General features: G+C 42.9%; 2 protein-coding genes across 2 annotated transcripts in view; one reads left to right on the top strand and one right to left on the bottom strand.

The window, feature by feature from the left end:
* The window catches only part of LOC132988636 (heart- and neural crest derivatives-expressed protein 1-like), a 449,400-nt gene that overhangs the window by 250,750 nt on the left and 178,650 nt on the right, over positions 1-20,000 (bottom strand). The window lies entirely within an intron of this gene.
* Positions 1-20,000, top strand: part of LOC132988612 (polypeptide N-acetylgalactosaminyltransferase 10-like) — a 97,545-nt gene that overhangs the window by 15,767 nt on the left and 61,778 nt on the right. The gene's annotated exons all lie outside the window — the stretch shown is intronic.

Raw genomic sequence — 20,000 nt, 5'->3', positions numbered from 1 at the left:
TTACAAACGTAAAAAAAAAGGGTTTTCTGTTCCGTCTCTCTAACTGTGATGAAGTCCAAGACGAGACCCGGAACCTTTGATCCATAGAGATCTTAAGACCAGGACCTGCGTCTAGTACGACAGCAGTACTGTGCAGTGAATGCTTTCGGGTGATTTCTTCGACTTTCTGTATAAATGTAACAGAACGCTTTGGAGGAGTCTGACCTTGGCAGCTGCAGTCTGCACAGTGTAAGCTTTGTTGGCTTTTTCCTCACACCTCTTCCCACCAAAGTGATTCTAATGGTCGTACCATTAGGACCCTTTGCCTCACCACTTGACAACTCCCTTTCGCTTTGACAGAGCACGGCACAAAAGATGTTTCCTGGAGTTCAGACAGCTTCAGAGGGAGCGTTTGAACAGAGGCAGAAGGTTCTAAAAGTCTCCCAGCACTTTTTTTTTTTTTTTTTAAAGAAACTCCTGAACAGCTGTTTGAAGATTGACGCGCCGTCCCTGGAAGAAATTGCTGCATTTTTTGCTCCGCTAGACCGTGGCCTTCCTTACTGAGCAACCCGCCAGAACAGCAGGTGATGTCACTGTTAGCTTTTACGAGGCTTTGATCATTTTCATACACACACACACACACACACACAAATACACACCACCCCCTCCTCCACCTGTCTTCATCTTGGATCACAGTCAGGGGAAATGTCCTTCTTCCTTTTAACCCTCGCCTTGTAAAATATTTTCATTGGCGTTGATTAGAGTTGTAAAGCGATGCATGAAGAGACGAGCTGTGTGGGTGAGGACGAGGTAAACGAAACCAGCTGTAAAACGCTGGGATTTTCTCTCAGGATATGGATGAGGTGGCAGCTGATACAAAAGCAGGAAGCGTCATGTTTAATGTCAACATTAGCGCGCCTGTCACTCAGCGGGCTGCTCTACCTCAATGCGTCGGATTGGGTTTCTGTTCTGCAGAGTCACGCAGGATAACACCTCTAATCCTTTAACACTTTGGGCTGTTATGAAACATATCAACATGTATTTTTCAGTTCCACTTAAGTAATCATTTTTGCATATTCTTCCTTTTCTTAGATGAAAACAAGCCAGTCGACTAAAGCTGTGCTCTGTGGTGTTCCAGGCTGGGTTGTTCCTTGATTACTTTTTTTTTAAAGCCTGCAGGACAATCCGGCCGATTCGAGGTCCGATTCCTCGTTCCCGACAATTGGGTCGTTCCCTCAAAACTGATTATCTGCCCAGATTATCTCGTAGTGTGAGTCGTTTAAAGATCCAATCTTAACGTCCCCGATCTGCTCGGAGAACGTCGCGGGCGCCCCGACTTATTTCAAACATGTTTGATATTATTTAAAGGAAGAATATGCAACTTTTTTGATCCAGCAGATGTCGCCCTTGAGCTCCAGCATGAAACCAAAACAACTAGCGCTGCATTGTTGTGTTAGCATGCTAATGCTAGCGATCTTTATTATGCTCGTATCTTCACACTGCATGTAAATTTACCTGAAATGAGCGTGATCTAGAAACACAGTTAAGCAGTGAGTACAGTATGTTATTCTTCTTTTCTCTAGTCCCTCAATTAAACAACTTTTATACACGAGGGGAGGAGTCAGCCGGCCGTCCGGGCGATGTAAACAAAGTGAAGATAGGACTCTGAAAACTCTGAAAACATCACAGACAGTGGGACTCGGGTGTTACACCCATTGTAGACAGTCATGACTCACAGAGTTATTTTCAGAGGAGATACTTGATTTATATATTTAAGTGTGAAAAATCACATAAAGAGTTTAAAAATCTTGATGAGTACATCATGAAAGGGTCTGGAGGAAGACGTGTGTCACTTAAATAACAGCGAGAGACAAAGGAGGACAGTGAGTGGACAGTAGCTGCGATGGAAAACTGTAATGCATCAGACATTTACAATCTGACCTCCAGCTTTTGATGAAGAACAGACGCTCATGTTGTCTGCGTCTGCCCGGACATTTCTTCACCTGAAACTTGTTTGTTGGCTCCGTTGTTTACCTGATGTCATGTGAGGTGGTGCGTTCCTCATCCGGGCACGATGATCTTAATAAGATCCTGTAATCTGTGATGGCCATTATTTTCATATCTTGTAGTGTGAGCATGTTTGAGATTATGGAGAAGATCCTCCTCATGTGTGATGCCACCCCATCATTTCAAACAGGGTCAGGTTTTAAAACTCCTGCGGTCTGAGCCTGGGTTTATGTTAGCACATTCAGGGCAGGGCAGACTTAAAAAGACAAACAGACACGCCTGAAACACACACACCACAACGTACTGCAGCGCCCTTACTAAACATGGCATTTAAAGCTGAGCGATGTTGCAACAACACCTACGTGCTTCAGCAGCTAATGCAAATGTGGCAAGCTGCTGTGTGTGACTGAATGAAAGCACAATTAATGGCTTCACTGGGGCTGGAGACAAATCCTCGTTCCCCCTGACTCAGCATTAATGCACGCTGTTTGTTGGATGTGCTTTAAGAGCTCCTCAGAGTTATATATTAGTGTCATGCCACTTCATCAAATCTCTGTCCTAACATGTTTTTATAACAGCTTCACATTACAGTAATGCAGTCTCACTTTAAAAACAAAATCAAGTTTGAATGAAACTGAACACTCAAGATTATGAATCTCTTTGTTGATATAAAAGCAGCGTTCTCAATCTTCAACCAAATCTTTGTCGGTTTCTTTGTCACCTAACAGATCATGCTTCAGAGCTCGCTGCAAACAGTGCGAGGTCTCAGGACGATTATTTTACTGCTCCCCATCAAGCCTGAGACTCCCCGATCTCGAATCGTTTCATATTTAAGATTCCAGATCGACCAAATTCTGGCATTAGTTGAAACTCCTCGTACTTTTCCAACAGAGAAATTTAAACCAAATCCTTGTGCGTCTTTGTCACCTATAGAGCACACTTCAGGGTTTGTAACAAAAACAGTTTGTCCCGATAATCCTCAAGTGTGAGATTATTTTACTGTTACTCATCGAATCACTTGATATTTAGGCTCCAGATCGACCGAAATCTCGCAATAGTCAAAACTCTTCTGTCTTAATAGCACTAGTTCACACAGCAGCCTTCAGCTACAAAGCAGCCAGTTAGCCTCGTCTGTAATGTTTGATACGACGGCTGATGCTAAGAGGAAGAGGACGGAGATGGAGGAAGCTAAGAAGAGAAAAAGATGCTGTTTCAAACTGGTTACATGTCCAAACAAGTAGGTTTTATGATCTGTCTCACGGCTAATGGGAAAGCAACAATCCAACGGCAGAGTGTACATCCCTGCAGATATTATTCAGAACAGATTGAGATGTAATAATAACAGACTTTATTTGGCATGGACATCACAGATACATTGGACGAACCAGATGCATTGTTTAAGTGTTTTAGCGAGCATGCTAGTTCTCAACACCGGTCCACAGGAGGCTTCTGAAAGGAAAACAATTAAGATAGGGAGAAAAGTGATAAAGCAGAGAAAACAATAAGGAGAGAATAAATAAATAGACATAAACTGTAGAGCAAAGGCAGCATGATCAAACAATAAACCAGTCAGAAGCTGTTCATGTGAGCACTGTTGTTTTGATTTCAGCCATTGTTTGAGTCCTCTGTTAAAGGCATTACTGTTACTGATGTTACCTTAGCGGTGTCATCGTTGTCTCATGTTTAGCAGCTTTACCGGCTGCAGGAAGTCGTCTAACCCGAGTTATGTTTCAGGTTTGAAACAAATAAATCAATAAAACTCTTCCCAGGTTGACGTTTGGAACCTTACAAACTTATCTCAACTACCATGTAACAAATGAGCCTCTCCAGTGTAGACATGTAGCCACAGCCTTTAGTCATCATGATAACAGTTGAACAGTTAAATATTTGCAGAAAGCACCTCATCATATATCATTGTTCTGCCATGAAATGTCATATTTCTCTTGTATGTAGAAAGGCTGGATGTCAACCTTTAGGAAAGTGTGACACAGCGCTTATTTGTGACTCACTGTTGTGGCTGCCTGTAGAAACGAGATTTTCCAGAAGTTGCTTTTAAGCACCAATGTGTGACTGACATGTGGATTAAGCTCATGACGAACGTGTCATGCTGAGGAGAAAATAACTCAATCTTTCTCCGCTGTACAAATCTACCACTCTGACTCAGACTCAGTTTGTCACCAGCGTCAACAAGTCTCCTAATTCTAAAGTAGTCAAAGGAACATTTCTGCAAAAGGTTACACACTCATCTTTTTCTCCTTTTGTGAGGAGGATCTCAGACATATACTGCATGCTGGTCAGGTCCTTGTTGGAGAGGGAGAACAAACAGTGCTTCTGAAGTTGTGCACACAGTTTTTATCCATGGCTCCATTTTTCAAGTAATGGTTTTTCTTAAAATGCAGTTTTTATCTGCTCAACAGCAGCTAGCAAAACAAAAAGGTTGATGATAAAAGAATCCCTCACTGCAGGGAACGGTCGTCCAGATTTTCCATACTTTAACAATATAATATCAAAAAGTTCTTCAGACATACTGTGACCCCAAACTGCTGCAAGCATAACAGAGAGAGCAGCTGTGGTCCATGCAGATTCACAGCTCTGCAAATCCTGAAGTTTCTCAATTCAAATTGATTCAAACGTTTCGTCTAAGTCTCTTACGATCAGACAGAGAACAGAAGAGGAACACTGTCCATGTTGCACACATTACCCAGAGGTGCTGTTTGTCAATAGGCAAGGCAGGCAACTACTTGGGGCCCCAGGCCAGTAGGGGGGCCCCCAAGGGCTGACAAACTTTAAAACCCGAGCAGTGGCTCAAAATATGCAAATTTTGACAGTGGGATACCTCCCTAAGGGGGCCCCATTTGACAGCCCTCCCTCTCCTTTGAAAACCAACATTTGTCAATGGAAGTCACAGAAGAAAAATGAAGAGGAATTACCCGTCTGGGAGTGAAAAAAAAGAAGCGTAAGCGTCGGGACAATGGAAGACATGATGATGATGAACGCTGGTTGGAGAGCCCCAATAGACTCTAGAATCGCCACTGTCATTACTGAAATGTTGCCAATGTCTTTCTGCAACTACGACAGTGTGCAAGGGGCGCCGGTAGTCTAGTGGTTGGTGTGTGCACCCCAATGTGCGGATGCTGTGGTCCTCTAGGTGGGTGGCCGGGAGCGTGCCTATGTTCCCACATTTCTACGATTATTTTCAAAATTAGGCCGAAAGAGCCCCAAAATAAAACCCTTAAAAAAGACTGTGTGCACAAATTTGCTTTCCATAATTATAGTCATTCAAAACAAGAAATGGTCCATGGTTGGTTTCTATATATCTGTGATTTCTATTTTTGTGGCCGTGGATTTGATTTGATATTGTTTGAGGTAGTACTGTGCTGTGCAGTATTTAAATTCTGCAGTCGTGACAGCTCTACCCACCAGTGGTGTGTGAGCTTCTGAATGGGCCCTGTGAAGGGCTGCTGGCTTTTTTTTCAGCGTCTGAATCTTAAATCTGATGAGTCATTTCTGCCTCTATTGTTAGATCTCTTCGCTCCTCAGGTGAACCGCCGCCTGTCATTAGTCTCTGTTAGCTGCACTGATGTGAGGCAGCAGGTTAAAGCAGATTCATCATGTTATTCAATTAGGAAGCAGACACTGAGTGTGTGTCTGTCCAACATCCCCACGTAGCGGCTGGACTACTTGATTCCACATTATAGTCTCTCATATTGGACTGTTGTCTTTTTGAACCCTGAGCGATCATCCCGTGGTCTGATTGTCCCCTTCGCTGACAAATGTTGATAATTGCCTTCCAGTGGAGCTGTAAAAGCTCCCCCTGCTGAGCTCATTGATTCGCTCTTTATAACCAGTAGTGGGAAGGAACAACGGGCATCCAGCCTCCCTGGCTCAGTAAAGCTTGGCATGGCAGGGTGGACGAGGGCGGCCGCGGGGAGACGTATGCGGGGATGCTGTAGCGGGATTATGGCCGCTGAGAGAGCTGATTTGCTGATCATTATGTAAGCCACATCTGTCCTCTGTCCCCCCCTCGGTGGCACCAGGCCTTCCCACGCGTGACGCTGCCAAGCCCCGCAGCAACACGAGGAGAACGAGGCGCTGGATTCTGCTTACAGAGAAGAAAAGCCAGGGGAGAGGGTGAACGGGTGAGGGAGGGGGGGAGGTGAACACACTCCTGGCTGCTTGTAGCAAAAAACACTGAGCTTATGATGGAGAGGTAACTGGGGAAATAGTGTTCATATAATGACGGAGCGGGTGACCAGCCAAGCGCTTTCAATCCCAGAACAAATGCCTTCAGACAGATCCAGTAAATCACATTCTCCCAGGACAAAAGGCTTCAAGTCGTTGTTTCTCTGCATTGTTCCATCTATCTTTCTGAGGGATTGCTTGGCTTGTAAATTGTCTTACATTTGTCCAACATGTCCGTCGAGCGATGCCAACAGTTAAAACGCAGAATAAACAATGAAATGAAACCCTGAGATGAAGCGAATCCCCACAAAACGACACGCTAAATGTTCGGCAGTTCAGTTTGAAACACGACTCACATGGGTCAAAGGTTATCTTACGTTTTAAAAAGAGCTCTAACTCTCAAATATTTCACTTCTTCCATCTGAACTTCTCTCCATCTATACATCCCGGGCTGTACCGTTTTGTTACTGATGTCATTTTTGTTCTGCGTTGTTGCTAGCGACATATCGACATAATTACTATGAAACATTGTAAACATCGGGGCGCCGGGTTAGGGGGGGGTTAGGGGTTCGCTCTTTATTATGAATGATCCGGGCTTTGATTTACTTCTGTCTATGAGATGACCCTGCCTTTGTTTGGGAATGCCATCGACACAAGACGGGCCTTTAATGATCTACAAACAGAACCTGTGCACACGTAGATATAAACCAAAAAGAATACTTAAATGTGTTAAAGACTTAAGGATATCCATCAAACAAAATGAACTACAGATCATCTTAAAGTCTTTATATGTGATGTTTTGATCCAGCAGATGTCGCCCTTGAGCACCAGCATGAAACCAAAACAACTTGCGCTGCATTGTTGTGTTAGCATGCTAATGCTAGCGATCTTTATTCTGCTCGTATCTTCACACTGCATGTAAATTTACCTGAAATGAGCGTGATCTAGAAACACAGTTAAGCAGTGAGTACAGTATGTTATTCTTCTTTTCTCTAGTCCCTCAATTAAACAACTTTTATACACGAGGGGAGGAGTCAGCCGGCCGTCCGGGCGATGTAAACAAACTGAAGATAGGACTCTGAAAACATCACAGACAGTGGGACTCGGGTGTTACACCCATTGTTACGGTGGCCCTGAAGTGCAAAACACAACAACAAATAAGAAAACACAACGACAAATCAAAAAACACAACGACAAATCAAAAAACACAACGACAAATCAAAAAACACAACGACAAATCAAAAAACACAACGACAAATCAAAAAACACAACCACATTAACTTAAACCAGAAAAGGTAGGTACCTGCAGTCGACAAGGATCGTCGCTGATTGGACGAAAGCAATGTCCGTCTTTTTAACCGGAAGTAAATGCTTCATACGCCTTTGGAGCCGGCAGAGAAATGTCAACGAAGTAAGCGGAGATTTAAAATTCATGATGTATTGCCCAAATTGTGGCTCCCAGAAAATGTACGGCCGTGGTTTGCAGTGGTTGTGGCAAGAGGTCACGAGACTTTCCATCCATTAAGAGTGATTGTATTATCCCCTGTGACTGCTGATAAACATTGTTTGACTCTGAGGCAGTCACTGACAGACCTGGGGCTCGTTTCTGAAAGAAGGTTGAACAAACCCTCAGTCTGACCCTGAGCTCTGAGTTGATTTACTCTCAGGTGGGAAACTCTGAGTTTTCGGTAAAAAAGAGATCCTCCTACTTTAACCATCTCGAAATGCATCAATATGTTCATGTGGCCATACAGAGAATATGAACAGGTTTTAAGAAGGAAAAAAAGTAAAACTGCTGCAGCGGCAAAGGAGAGAGTGTAAGAGAAAACAGCTGCTCGTAAAGTCTATTAATTTAATATTTAATCAGAATTATAATATTGCAGGTCAAAACTGATGGAATGAATTAAACCTATACAATTTATTTTCATTAAGATGCAATCCAGCAGAAGAAAATCGACTTTTAAACAGCTCAAAATTAAATATAATAACACAATAGGCTCATATAGATTTACAGTTAACTTAATTCAGAGTCTATTTAAATGTGCATTAACTTTATCCTCAACATAAAGTTGTATTCACACACATAGGCTAAATGTCCTCTCACCTTTATCCTGTTTAGTTTATAAATTAACATCTCCTGACGTTAATGTAGCCTCGGCTCTAATTCCCTACGGAGTAATGCAGCCCCTTCATACCGACTTAAAGACGCCATGTTCAATAAAACAGTTTGTTTTATACGCTGTAGTAGGCTATTGCCATCCTAACATATCATATTAAAACATATCATATTAAAACATATCATATTAAAACATATCATATTAAAACATATATTAAAACAACCTGGATTCTCATTCAGACAAACGGTGAATCTTCACTAACACGGCGTGATACGGACCGAATGAAAGAATGAAGAAATGAAACGGTGTTTCTGGCTCTGAAAGAGGAGACCGAGAGAAACTCAGGGTTCACTGAAGAAAACCAGCTCCAGACCAGGTTAGGTTCACAGACTCAGTTACCATAGTAACTGACTCAGAGGTAAAGTAACCTCTCCCTCTGAAACGGGCTGGAGTTACCCCTCTTTCTCAGGTTTGAGTGACCTCCTCTTCTGAAACGGGCTGGAGTTACCCCTCTTTCTCAGGTTTGAGTGACCTCCTCTTCTGAAACAGAATACCCAGAGTTTCCCTCATTTCAGGGTGAACTGACTCAGAGTTTACACAAAACCTTCTTTCAGAAACGGGCCCCAGATCTGTTCATGTATTTAGATGTTTTCAAACCTTTGCTGTTTCTTTGTTTTCATGGCTTACTCTCATTCGAAAAAAAAATGCTGTGACATTTTATTTACTAACAAATATGATGATTCTGCATTTTCTTCCAGCAACACATGTTGGTTTTCAATAAATAAAACAAATACCTTTATGAGGGTAAAATACTGGTGTGTATGATGTCAATTGTGTAATTTGTTGTGAATTATTTAGTGATATCAGTTCACACAGAATCAAATATTTTGTGCTTGCAAGAATTCCAGTTACCAAACCTGAAAATTGAAAGGACCACATTTGAGAATTTTGGTAGATCATCCTTTTATTAACAATTAAAACCCTTTATGCCACTTATATGTCAGTTCACAATTAAGACTCAGTAGTTCCCAAAATATAAGCACTTACAGTCCAGTCAGTAATGTATGTAATGTAAAGCCATCTCCTGCTAAAGCAGAAACATTATTTCTCAGCTATAGGTTTACTGTAACATGGAATATGTGGTAAGGGCTTCAGTATAGTCCACATCTATAGTCCAGCTATTTTGTGGCTGCTGTAATCCATTTTGTTCCACAGCCTGTTGTAGATAAACCTGAATGTCTGGGTCACCTCATGAATCAATTGTTTGCCTGGCCTCCGGAAACACATTTAGTTCCCTGTCTTCAACAGCAAATCCACAGTCCCTTGAACCAAACCTGCAAATTCAGACAATTATAGAATTATGAAAAGGTTTTTTAACCAGATTTTAGAAATGTAGTTTGAAATGGCCATTGTTAATAAGATGTGTTTGCTTGTTGATCTACAGAAACGTGAAAGTAAACAAAGGCAGGACAACTAGCCTATTAATTATATTAAATACTATAATTTACAAAAATGTACAATAATCCAAATATAGTTACCATAACGAGTGCAGTGCAATTTGTTATAATACAATATTCAGTTTATGATCATTTAACTCTGAGTTGATGTGGATTACCTGTGAGGGAATCCCTCCAGGACATGAGGCAAGTCTGGATGGTCGAACCCTGTGCTTGTTCCAGAGGTCCGTACATTCATCCAGGTCTTTCTGCAGAACATTACTGAAGCAGAATCTCAGTAAGCACTGGTGTTCATGGCAACCGTTGAAGTGTCCAGAGTCTCTTAGGTCTCCAAACAGGTCCATCCAAAACTGAGACCTAGGAATACATTAAATGCAAAGTTGTTTTTTACACACGAGGAGAAATGTTTAATTGATTGAATAATCTAGAGGGCTGAGATGAGGAATGTTATCAGCATTTTAAAGAGTGGTCTGAAAACAATAATTCATAACAGTGAATATTGAATAATTGATCTGATCACTAGTAATACATAGTTACATACCTTCCTCTTCTGAAAAAGGACCACCAGGACTCGATATGCTGATTCCCTGTTGATGAGCTGTAACTGTGTCTTGACGAGCCTCCATAGTAGTCCGTATGTGCATGGCGGAGGGCACATTGTGTTGCTGCCATTGTCCCATGTTCTGTTCCGAGGTCAGTTCTGAATCTCACTGGGATCACACCAACACTTTTAATATACAATTAATATAATTGTGCGCGATGACAGATGGGTTGTTGTTAGTATTTCCACAAACAAGCCACATTATTCTCATCGAAAAGCCGTCTATACATCCTGAGAGGGCCGATCCAAAGGGTTTCTGTTTGTCATAGCCATCTGCATGCCATCTGTAGTTCAGACTCATGGAATGATACGTGCGTCTTGTAAACCTCCGGCGTGTTCTCAAAGCCGTCCCATGTGGACTTATCGTTTCAACAAGCTCATTACTACTTCTCCTTTCACACAGTTTGTGTTTTTGTTGAAGAACTTGCCACATAGTCCGATAGCCGAAGAGTTGCCCTGCAGCTCAGTCTGAACCTCGGCTAGTGGAGAATAGTTCCGTCTGTACAAAGCTGCTTCTTTTAAACGTGTCTTTAGCGTACGGATACTCATATGAATGTTGTGAAAGGTTGACAGCATATCCAATATCACCTCATATGTATGGCCTGCATCAGAATATTCTCTGAGAGTAGAGAGTCTGACTCTCCGGTTTCGCTCATGTTTTTCGCGGAAGCATGCTGCTTCCAGTTAAAAAGACGGACATTGCGTTCGTCCAATCAGCGACGATCCTTGTCGACTGCAGGTACCTACCTTTTCCAGTTTGAGTTAATGTCATTGTGTTTTTTGATTTGTTGTTGTGTTTTGTTATTTTCAGAGGATATACTTGATTTCTATTACATTTAAGTGTGAAAAATCACGGCCGCATTCAAGCATTTTCTGTCTTTCTTTCTTCTTAATGTTTTGTGTCTTGCTGCTTTTTGTCCTTATTTTGGATCCACAAAGTATTTCAATACTAAATGCATTTGAGCCTTGTAAAAGGGGCGGGGCCTCAAAGTGGGATTCTTTTATTTGCAGTTTTATGGTACATGGGTTATAATTTAAGAAAGAGCAACACAGGATCAAGTTGATACACTTCTATCATAGTAAATAAAACACTCTAGATGCATCAAATGTTTCTTTTTCTATCGCTGTGCCTTGACCTTACCGGATCCTGAAGGGCAGACCCCCTGCTCTGCGTGAGATCCAAAGACCACGGGTCTATCAGAGGGTGAGGACAGGAAACAGGCTGCCCCACACTACTGTACAGTACTTTCCTGAATCTTCTCCCTCAGACTTGATAATGAGGAGCTTATTTGAGCATCACTCTGCTCAGTGGGGTTTGGATACGAGCCAGAGGAAGCTGTGACCATGGCAGCTGCACCACAGCTGTAAATTACTACTGAAGCCCCCCCTCACACATCCATCACACTACGTCTCCTGTTAAAAGTCATTTTCTAACTCAAATGCCATGCTGTAATCTCTCTTACATCATGTTGCCTGCGATGCCTTCAGCTGGTTAAAGTTATGCTCTGTTAGACACATCCATCAACGGTTCCAGTTTTAGTGCAGTGTTCATCTTGTCCGACATGTCGGCCATTATTATCTCTTCTCTTCAGATAAATGCTCTCCTCTATCCCGATTGTTTGACCATTTTTTAAAAAGTGTTTGTCTGGGGAGCAATTAGACCAAAGTAAATGCTGTACCGCACAGTGAGTCTCATAAATATTGCAAAACTATGAAAAAGAGTGCATGCCATTTGCTTTGCAGCAGACTGGTGAAGGCTTGGCACGGACTTGTTGTTGGCATTAATGGCGGAGGAGATAAACACTGACTCACAGTTTTTTCTGCAGAATAAACATCCTGCGAGGGGTGAAACTGTTCACACAACACGAAAGTCTTAAAACTGCCAGTTATTTTTTTGTGTCTGTATGTCATGCATCCAAGAATTAAGCACAGTTCTGCGCCTGCAGGAGCCAGGGAGGCAGCCATCTGTCATGGCCTTTGTCCAGGTCCTCTGCCTGGTATCTCTGGTCGCAGCAGAGCTGTGGATAATGACTCCTGTAGGGAAATGAGACGCTGTGTGGCAGCCCTGCTAGGCTCCACTTTTCAGGGAGGTCTCAGTGCCTCGATCTTGGCTCCAATATTCCTCAAAAGTTTGGTAGCAAAGGGTTAGGGGAGCTGGAGCCCAGGGGACAGGCGAAAGATTTGTAATAGTTCTACAGTCAAAAACTCCCAACTGGCTTTTCTGTAACTCAGTTTTTCTCCGGTGCGTCGGAAAATACAACCCCAAACAATAGAACTGGAATAGCGACGCAGTCACTGCCAGAAGCTGTCTCCTTAACCTTGTCAAAAGGTTTTTTTTTCTTTGCTCTTTTCTGAAGATTCTGCAGCTTCTTTCGTAGTCTTTTTAACTTCCCCTCCCCCGTCTGAATCGTCAAATCTGCAGGATGACATTTATCTGAGAGCAAAACATCTTTCCATTTCCTGATCTCGATCATTTGACTTTAACCGAGGGCGATCTGTTCTTGATCGTTTGACTTTACCTACTACATATCCATGTTCAGCGTTCGATAAGCCGTTTTAAAGGACTTACCTGGGGGGGGGGGGGGGGGGTCTGATCATCACCATTGCAAAGGAAAGGGAAGAAATGTGGGAGGTCAGGTGAAAAAGTAGAAAGACAAAGAGGAGGGATGGCATTTATCACGAGCTTAATTTTCCAAGAATAAACAGACAGTCTCATGATAGAACTGGAACAGATGCTGAAGGGTAACGGACCTCATCATGTGTGAGAAGTAACGTTGTTAAAGTTACCCATAGACCAGAACATGATGCTAAACAGAAGCTACCTTGAGTGCCAGGGGACGAGGACATGGTGCAGCCACATTTCATGCAAATATATTAAACCAGAAATATTTTGCAATTAATTCCAGTATGATGTAAAACATTTCATCAAGTAGCAACTTCCAGTGTTGAAAAATGAAGCCAAAAAACATAAATACTGCAGTTCCCATCATGTCCACTTGAGGCTTGCTGCTAAAGTCACAGACTCTCCATTGGTTCTCATATTAAAATGTCAACTCTGTCAGCAGAAATAAACATGTTTCCTGCTATGTTTTAACAATGGTGTTGGTGTCGATGGCTCATGTCTTCATTGGTACACGTGTTTTTTACAACTCACCCAAATGCTAAGAGTTATGCACATATTTGCGTAATTAGGGGCGGGCTGAGTTGACTGATAGGTGGGCCCGTGTTGTGAAGATGTTAAGGCCAATCTCAACTTTACCTCTTTGTTTCTAGGCTGACCAAAAGTGAGTCAGCATTTTAAACATAGCAACACTCACTGTTGGGCTTCAAAGCTCACTTTAGAGACCGATGGGTGACATCACTGACAAAGCGTCCATGTTTTATACAGCCAATGCTTTTTGATACACGATACCAAAGATAATAATTTGTTTTTTTACCCAGGTTTCATTTTGGATCAGGAGCTTGCTGGCACTATTAAAGGTGTGGTGTGGTGTTGGTGGTGGTGGTGGTGTGGTGGAGCGGTATGCTGCTGGTTGGTGCAGGGGTTCTATTTTTAGAAAGCGAGAACTGGTAGCTAATGTCTCTGTGTGATGAGCAAGGCCAGCTGGGGCAAATTGACTTGTATGTGAAGTGGTTGAGGAATGGAAGAGGTGGAAGAGGAGCACAGGGTGAGGTGGGACAGGAAAGACAGGTAATTGTGTCTCCAGGGGGGTCGAGGTAGATCTTTCTCTGATCTGACAAAACAGGAGTGGGAGAAAAAGAGAGTACTAAAAAAAAACCTTTCCTTTCCTCACTCCCAGCTACTGTCAACTCTCAGCAGGAGGAGAGGAAACAGAAAAGGGGAGTATTGACCCAAGGTGATCTGATTCGTCCTCCTTGGAGAATGAATGGGAGGCTCTGTTCTTATCACACTCGCTGCCTCTCTGCTAATACCAGACCTTCAAGTTTGCCGAAGGCAGCCCACACTCCAGAGTTCTCACAGAAAGAGGAATATGGGTCATTTCTCTGCCATGTATGAAAACGCAGAACTCCATGAAATCCATGCAGCTGTAGCAAAGGGTTGAATAGACTTTTCTCACTATTGAAAATGTTCCATGAATCCCCAAGAACCTTTTTTACACACTATGAATATAACTATGGATAGTTCCAGTTTTGGGCTTTCAGCTGCGGTCTGCTACCTCAAAAATGTCTCTCATCACAGCAGTATAAAAACATCACCTACTGCTCATGAAGCCTCCAGACTGCTGTGCAAAAGATGATGCATCGCATTACGACAGTCCGCACCAGTTGGACTTGGGATATAAATTGTTCCGTAACACTTCAAATGTGATTTTATGCTCAAGTGAGCAGAAAATCAGGAAACATTCTTTAGTGTTGCTAATTTGGAAACAGGCTTTTGGTGCTCTCCTTCCTTTGTTAACCAACATGAACATATAACTTAAGACAAATCGAGTATCTTCTGAAGTAACCAGGTTTTTCAGTTCATAGTATTACCCTCTATCCTCTTGAGCTTAGGAAGACAAACTGTCCAACCACGAGAAAATCTAATGGACCAGAGAAGGTAGGCGCTTTTAAGGCAACTCCCCCACAGGACCGTTTTGGACGCCCCTCAGTTTGTCAGATATGAGAGCAGTTATCAGGTCAACAGGTGTTGCAGCGATGGAAGCGGGCAAGAGAAGTGGTTCAGATAGAAGTGATTGTACCCGACCTAAAAAGCCTCTGCATGTTTCTAATAAGCTCCACGAGCAGAAACGTGCTCAAACTAGGATCAATATTGGAGATGCTTTTGAAAAATGGAGAGAGGTTAGAACACAGAAAGGTTTACAGACCCATGCAGAGCTGGATAAACACTGAAGCTTCAGAGTCCACCACATGGTGACCTGTGAGAGCATGGACTCTAGAGAGGAGGGGGGGGGGGGGGGGAGACAGCTCTCTATGATGTTTAGAATTTAGACTGCAGTACCCATTTTACATACTGTACCCAGTTACATACTGCTCCTTTAATTGATTACCTCCAACTACCTACTAGAGATCCACCGATAGCTATTTCTGATTCATTGTACGACGGAATGTGAATTATTTTAAACCAGATGGAACGTCAATATTAACTCGTTGACAAAGTTTTCATCTTAAGACAATTTGTTTTCCAACATGAAGTTTGTCCCCTTGTCTTTCTTGTGTTAAGTGTGGAACACGTTCAGAGAAGAGGGACGTTGTAAAACAAGCTTTGAGGCAGTTTACGTTGCACGTGTCCACTTCACACCTCAAGGCTTCATTCAAACATTTACTCTGAAGGCGTCAGGCAGCAGGAGAGAAAATGAATTCATGAATGAGAAGAAGAAGTATTACTCTACAGAAATGTTATTTTTCTCTCTCCTTTCACCTTGAAGGTGATCATTCATGGTTGACAGCGATATTAGCTGGGCTACTGTTACTCTAAAAGAGAAAGGCCACTCTGAAGACGTTGTTACAGCCGGCTGGTATGTGTACCTGGCTTCTTAAGAACATACAATGGAAACAAAAGCAACTGAGACAGAGACACAATCTGATGATAACCTGGGAGAAATCTACTCAAATGTAATGACTCTTTAATTAAATGCAGCTAATAAAGGTAGTGGAAGCATAACAGCAGAGAGGTAACTGAGTGGGAATAAAACATCTATTGGACTAAATATGTGTCCCTGAAGCTGCTGAATACTCCACCTGTAAGAGACTCTCTGCGCAGAGTCAAAGGACCAGAGCAGACCCGTCAGAGAAAGCAACCTTGTCCATGTCTCTCTGGCATGTCGGAGCTACATAATCGCGTAATGTTCCTGCAACAGCTGCCAGCAGCCTTAAACCCACAGCGGCAGCAGCAGTTCCACCCTATCTGACCGAATAGCAAACATAATCTGCTGTTGGGCAGATTAACAGAAGACCACAGCAGCATGGAAATGAGGTTAGGCAGCCAGCGTTTCAGAGAGGCTCGCTAATCTGTAAATCCCTCCAATCGAGGTCACCCAGAGGAAAAACCGCTGGACCACTGACTGACTGCACTTTCATTTCATCCTACAGTGTCCTAATTCAGGTTCGGTCCACATTTAAGGATTTAATACGTCCGAGTCAATCAGCAGTACTCTCCAGTTCAATCATTGTTTCTGAGAAAAGCATTTTATTCTTTTTTTTTTGTTGACCGCAACTTTTTCAAAATCGGGCATCTGTCACTTTTTGTAGAATTCAAACAGCTCAAATAACTCTTAAAGTCCAGAGAGGTGTCACTAATTCATGATCATAATCTGTTGTTAAGATAAGCCACTCATTTAAAGTTTTACTCCGAATTCATATCCAGTTTGGTTTTCAACATAAAGGCTTCGATACTTGTTCCAGTTTCTATTTTTTCAGTTCAGCACAAGGGACAGGACATGGTTTTCGAATGTTCAAATATGTAACTCTGACACCTAGCGTTTAAAATGTTAGAAACATGCAGAGGCTTTTTAGGTCGGGTACAATCACTTCTATCTGAACCACTTCTCTTGCCCGCTTCCATCGCTGCAACACCTGTTGACCTGATAACTGCTCTCATATCTGACAAACCGAGGGGCGTCCAAAACGGCCGTGTGGGGGGCGTGTCTTAAAAGCGCCTACCTTCTCTGGTCCAAACAAATCCAGAGCATTCAGGAGCAGAATCTAAAGTTAGAAGGAGGACATACTGGCTGCTGCATTGTTGTCAGAGAAGCCAGCACTTCAACATGTTTCCTTAATGATCAGATAGTAAGATACCTTTATCATCTCACTCTCTACACAGCTCACTGATTGGTCCTTTAACTTATAAAAAGTGTGTGCACCTTTTTACCTTTTTACTCGCTACAGCTGCTATTTTCTATATTGAAGCCAACATCTGAAGGCTGAAAGTGTATCAATGCATTTAGAGTCTCCCCCCCCCCCCCCCCCCCCCCCCCCCCCCGTGTTGCCATGTCAGTTATTTAGCTCGTGGCTACATCTTGAGCCTCGTTCAGAAGCCAATTTGTTGACACGTCGGGATCATTAGAAGTTTGCCAAATTAGCCCTCAGCAGTTCCTGTTTGCGATCTATCACTGGATGTACAGAACACATGAAGTGTGGAGAATAGGGTGCTTTATTTAGGAGGGGGGGTGTTTCATAAGCAGATTTATGTTATTTTTGATTGACACGAGAGATGATGATATCCTCAGGAGGCATAAGTCACATTTAGTTTAGACTTTTTTCATGTACCATTTCTATTTTAAGATATGACAGAGTGATGAATCAGATGAAGTCAGAGTTTATACACTCACCTCCTGCTGGAACTTTTCCTCAAATCCCCCCCCCCCCCGAAACCCCATACAGAGGTCTCCCTCACCCACCATGTCTACGTCCATTTTCTGTCTATGTAACAGACAATCTCTTGACTTTATCTGGACCAATGGACAAGCCTTTAGGATGTGTACCAAACAGAAGCTTCCAATTGCTCCCTCATTGGACATATGCCATTTGTCATGTTTCACCTTTGGAGGGGCCCCTGTGATTTTTCTGCTAAAGGCCCCCACAGACTCTATAATCGCCAAATTTTGCAACTTCTGACAAATAACCTTTCTAAATCTGCATATGGGACGCCTTTGTTAAAACCACTTAATGCTGGGTTTCAGGTGAGGAAACATGTCAGGTGTTCATCTCTCTGACACAAACTTTGTCACAATTCATTTAAGAACAGAAAGCTTTTCTCATTCACATCAGATGTTAAGACATTTAATGGACAACAAATTGAAAAAAACAAAAGAAAATAATTATATATTTCATGTTTTTATTGAACACACACTGCACTGCACAATATATAATTGTTTGTGTGGTTTTAGTTTAAGCAGACTGTGTTTGTCTATTGTTGAGACTTAGATGAAGATCAGAACACATTTTATGACCAACTTATTCAGAAAACTAGGAGATTCCAAAGGGTTCACATACTTTTTCCTGCAACTGTATAATCCCTGCAGCTCTGGTTCTACCTCTGGGTTTCCAGTTGGACGTGCCCAGACGACCTCCAAAGGGAGGTGACCAGGAGGCCTCCCTCCTTTTTGATATGAAGGAGCAGAGGCTATGCTCCGAACTCCTCCCCCTCCCTCTAACGCTGAGCCCAGACACCCTCCAGAGGAAACTCATTTTGGTCACTTGTATCCATCATCCCGTTGTTTCCGTCACTATCCAAAGCTCATGAGCACAGGTGAGGGTTGGAAAGTAGAGTGGCTGTCAAAGTCAGAGTTCTGCCTTCAGGCTCAGCTACCTCTTCACCACAAGAATCTAACGCATGCACTACGAGGTCAGACTCTCCTCCATGGGGCCCGATCGGGTTCAACCCATGGAGCCGCCACCCTGTGGGGGCCAACCACCTGCAGAGAAGGTCAAGGGGGTCGGGTGCAGCGTAGACCGGGGCAGTGGCCTTTGGCGGGCTGATCCCCTGCTGTGGACTAGCAGTGAAGTGATGTTGAATCCTGTGCAGACTGTCTGATTGAAGTGGGAGGGGCCAGGGATGTGCTGATCAAAGAGCCGTCAGAGGCGACTGCTCGTGTGTGTTTTATGCAAATACGCCCACAAATTTGGTAACTGACACACTCCGTCTGTCTTCAGCGGCTCCTTGTTCAAACACTGACTGACATGTGGCCTTTTGTCTTAAATAGAGCTCTTAAAGGCTACATTAAATTTAATGAGGGAGCGTAGTGCCAGGTGACAGAGTTACAGCCCCGTCCTCTCAGCTCCTCTCACATCTTTTTTTTCCATAATTTCAGCCTCACATATGCTCGCCGCTTACATCACTTTTAAAGACATGTTGGGGTCCGTCGCTGCACGCTGGATGGAGCCCCACATAACCCCGATTCTGATTTGGCTCCCACAGTGTCCCGTCAGCGTGCTTCCTCTTGTCTTGAATATTAATAGAGCGGAAGAAAGCGCCCCAAGAGTGGAATGAGTTTGTGGCAACATGGAGCTCGGTGATGATGGTGATTAGCAGAGAAGAGGAAGGCAACACTTGTGCTGTGCTAGTGCAGCAGAGAAACAGAAGACTGTGTCTGGTACTGACTTGTCTCCTGCTCACTCTGTGTGTGTGTGTGTGTGTGTGTGTGTGTGTGTGTGATTTGTCTATGAATGTGGGCTCTTCTTATGAGGCTGGCTGAGATGGAGCTGGGTTCTCATCCTGAATGATTCTTTCATTACATAAACGTGAACTTGTTTAGAGATACCATATGGGATTTATATTAAACATAAACGTTGTATTTGCCGCTGCACATTTTCACAAATTCTCCTGTCATTTACTCAATCCAGATGATTCACTTCTTTATTGGCTTTTATGCACACTGGTGGCGTGCATTAAAGTCTTTCTATGTGATGTTTCACACTTAAATATATAAATCAAGTATATCCTCTGAAAATAACTCTGTGAGTCATGACTGTCTACAATGGGTGTAACACCCGAGTCCCACTGTCTGTGATGTTTTCAGAGTTTTCAGAGTCCTATCTTCACTTTGTTTACATCGCCTGGACGGCCGGCTGACTCCTCCCCTCGTGTATAAAAGTTGTTTAATTGAGGGACTAGAGAAAAGAAGAATAACATACTGTACTCACTGCTTAACTGTGTTTCTAGATCACGCTCATTTCAGGTAAATTTACATGCAG

This window comes from Labrus mixtus, chromosome 14, assembly GCF_963584025.1.
Source record: "Labrus mixtus chromosome 14, fLabMix1.1, whole genome shotgun sequence".
Classification (NCBI taxonomy): Eukaryota; Metazoa; Chordata; class Actinopteri; order Labriformes; family Labridae; genus Labrus; species Labrus mixtus.
The sequence above is the reverse complement of the archived record's forward strand: the minus strand, read 5'-3'. Positions and strand labels throughout refer to the sequence as shown.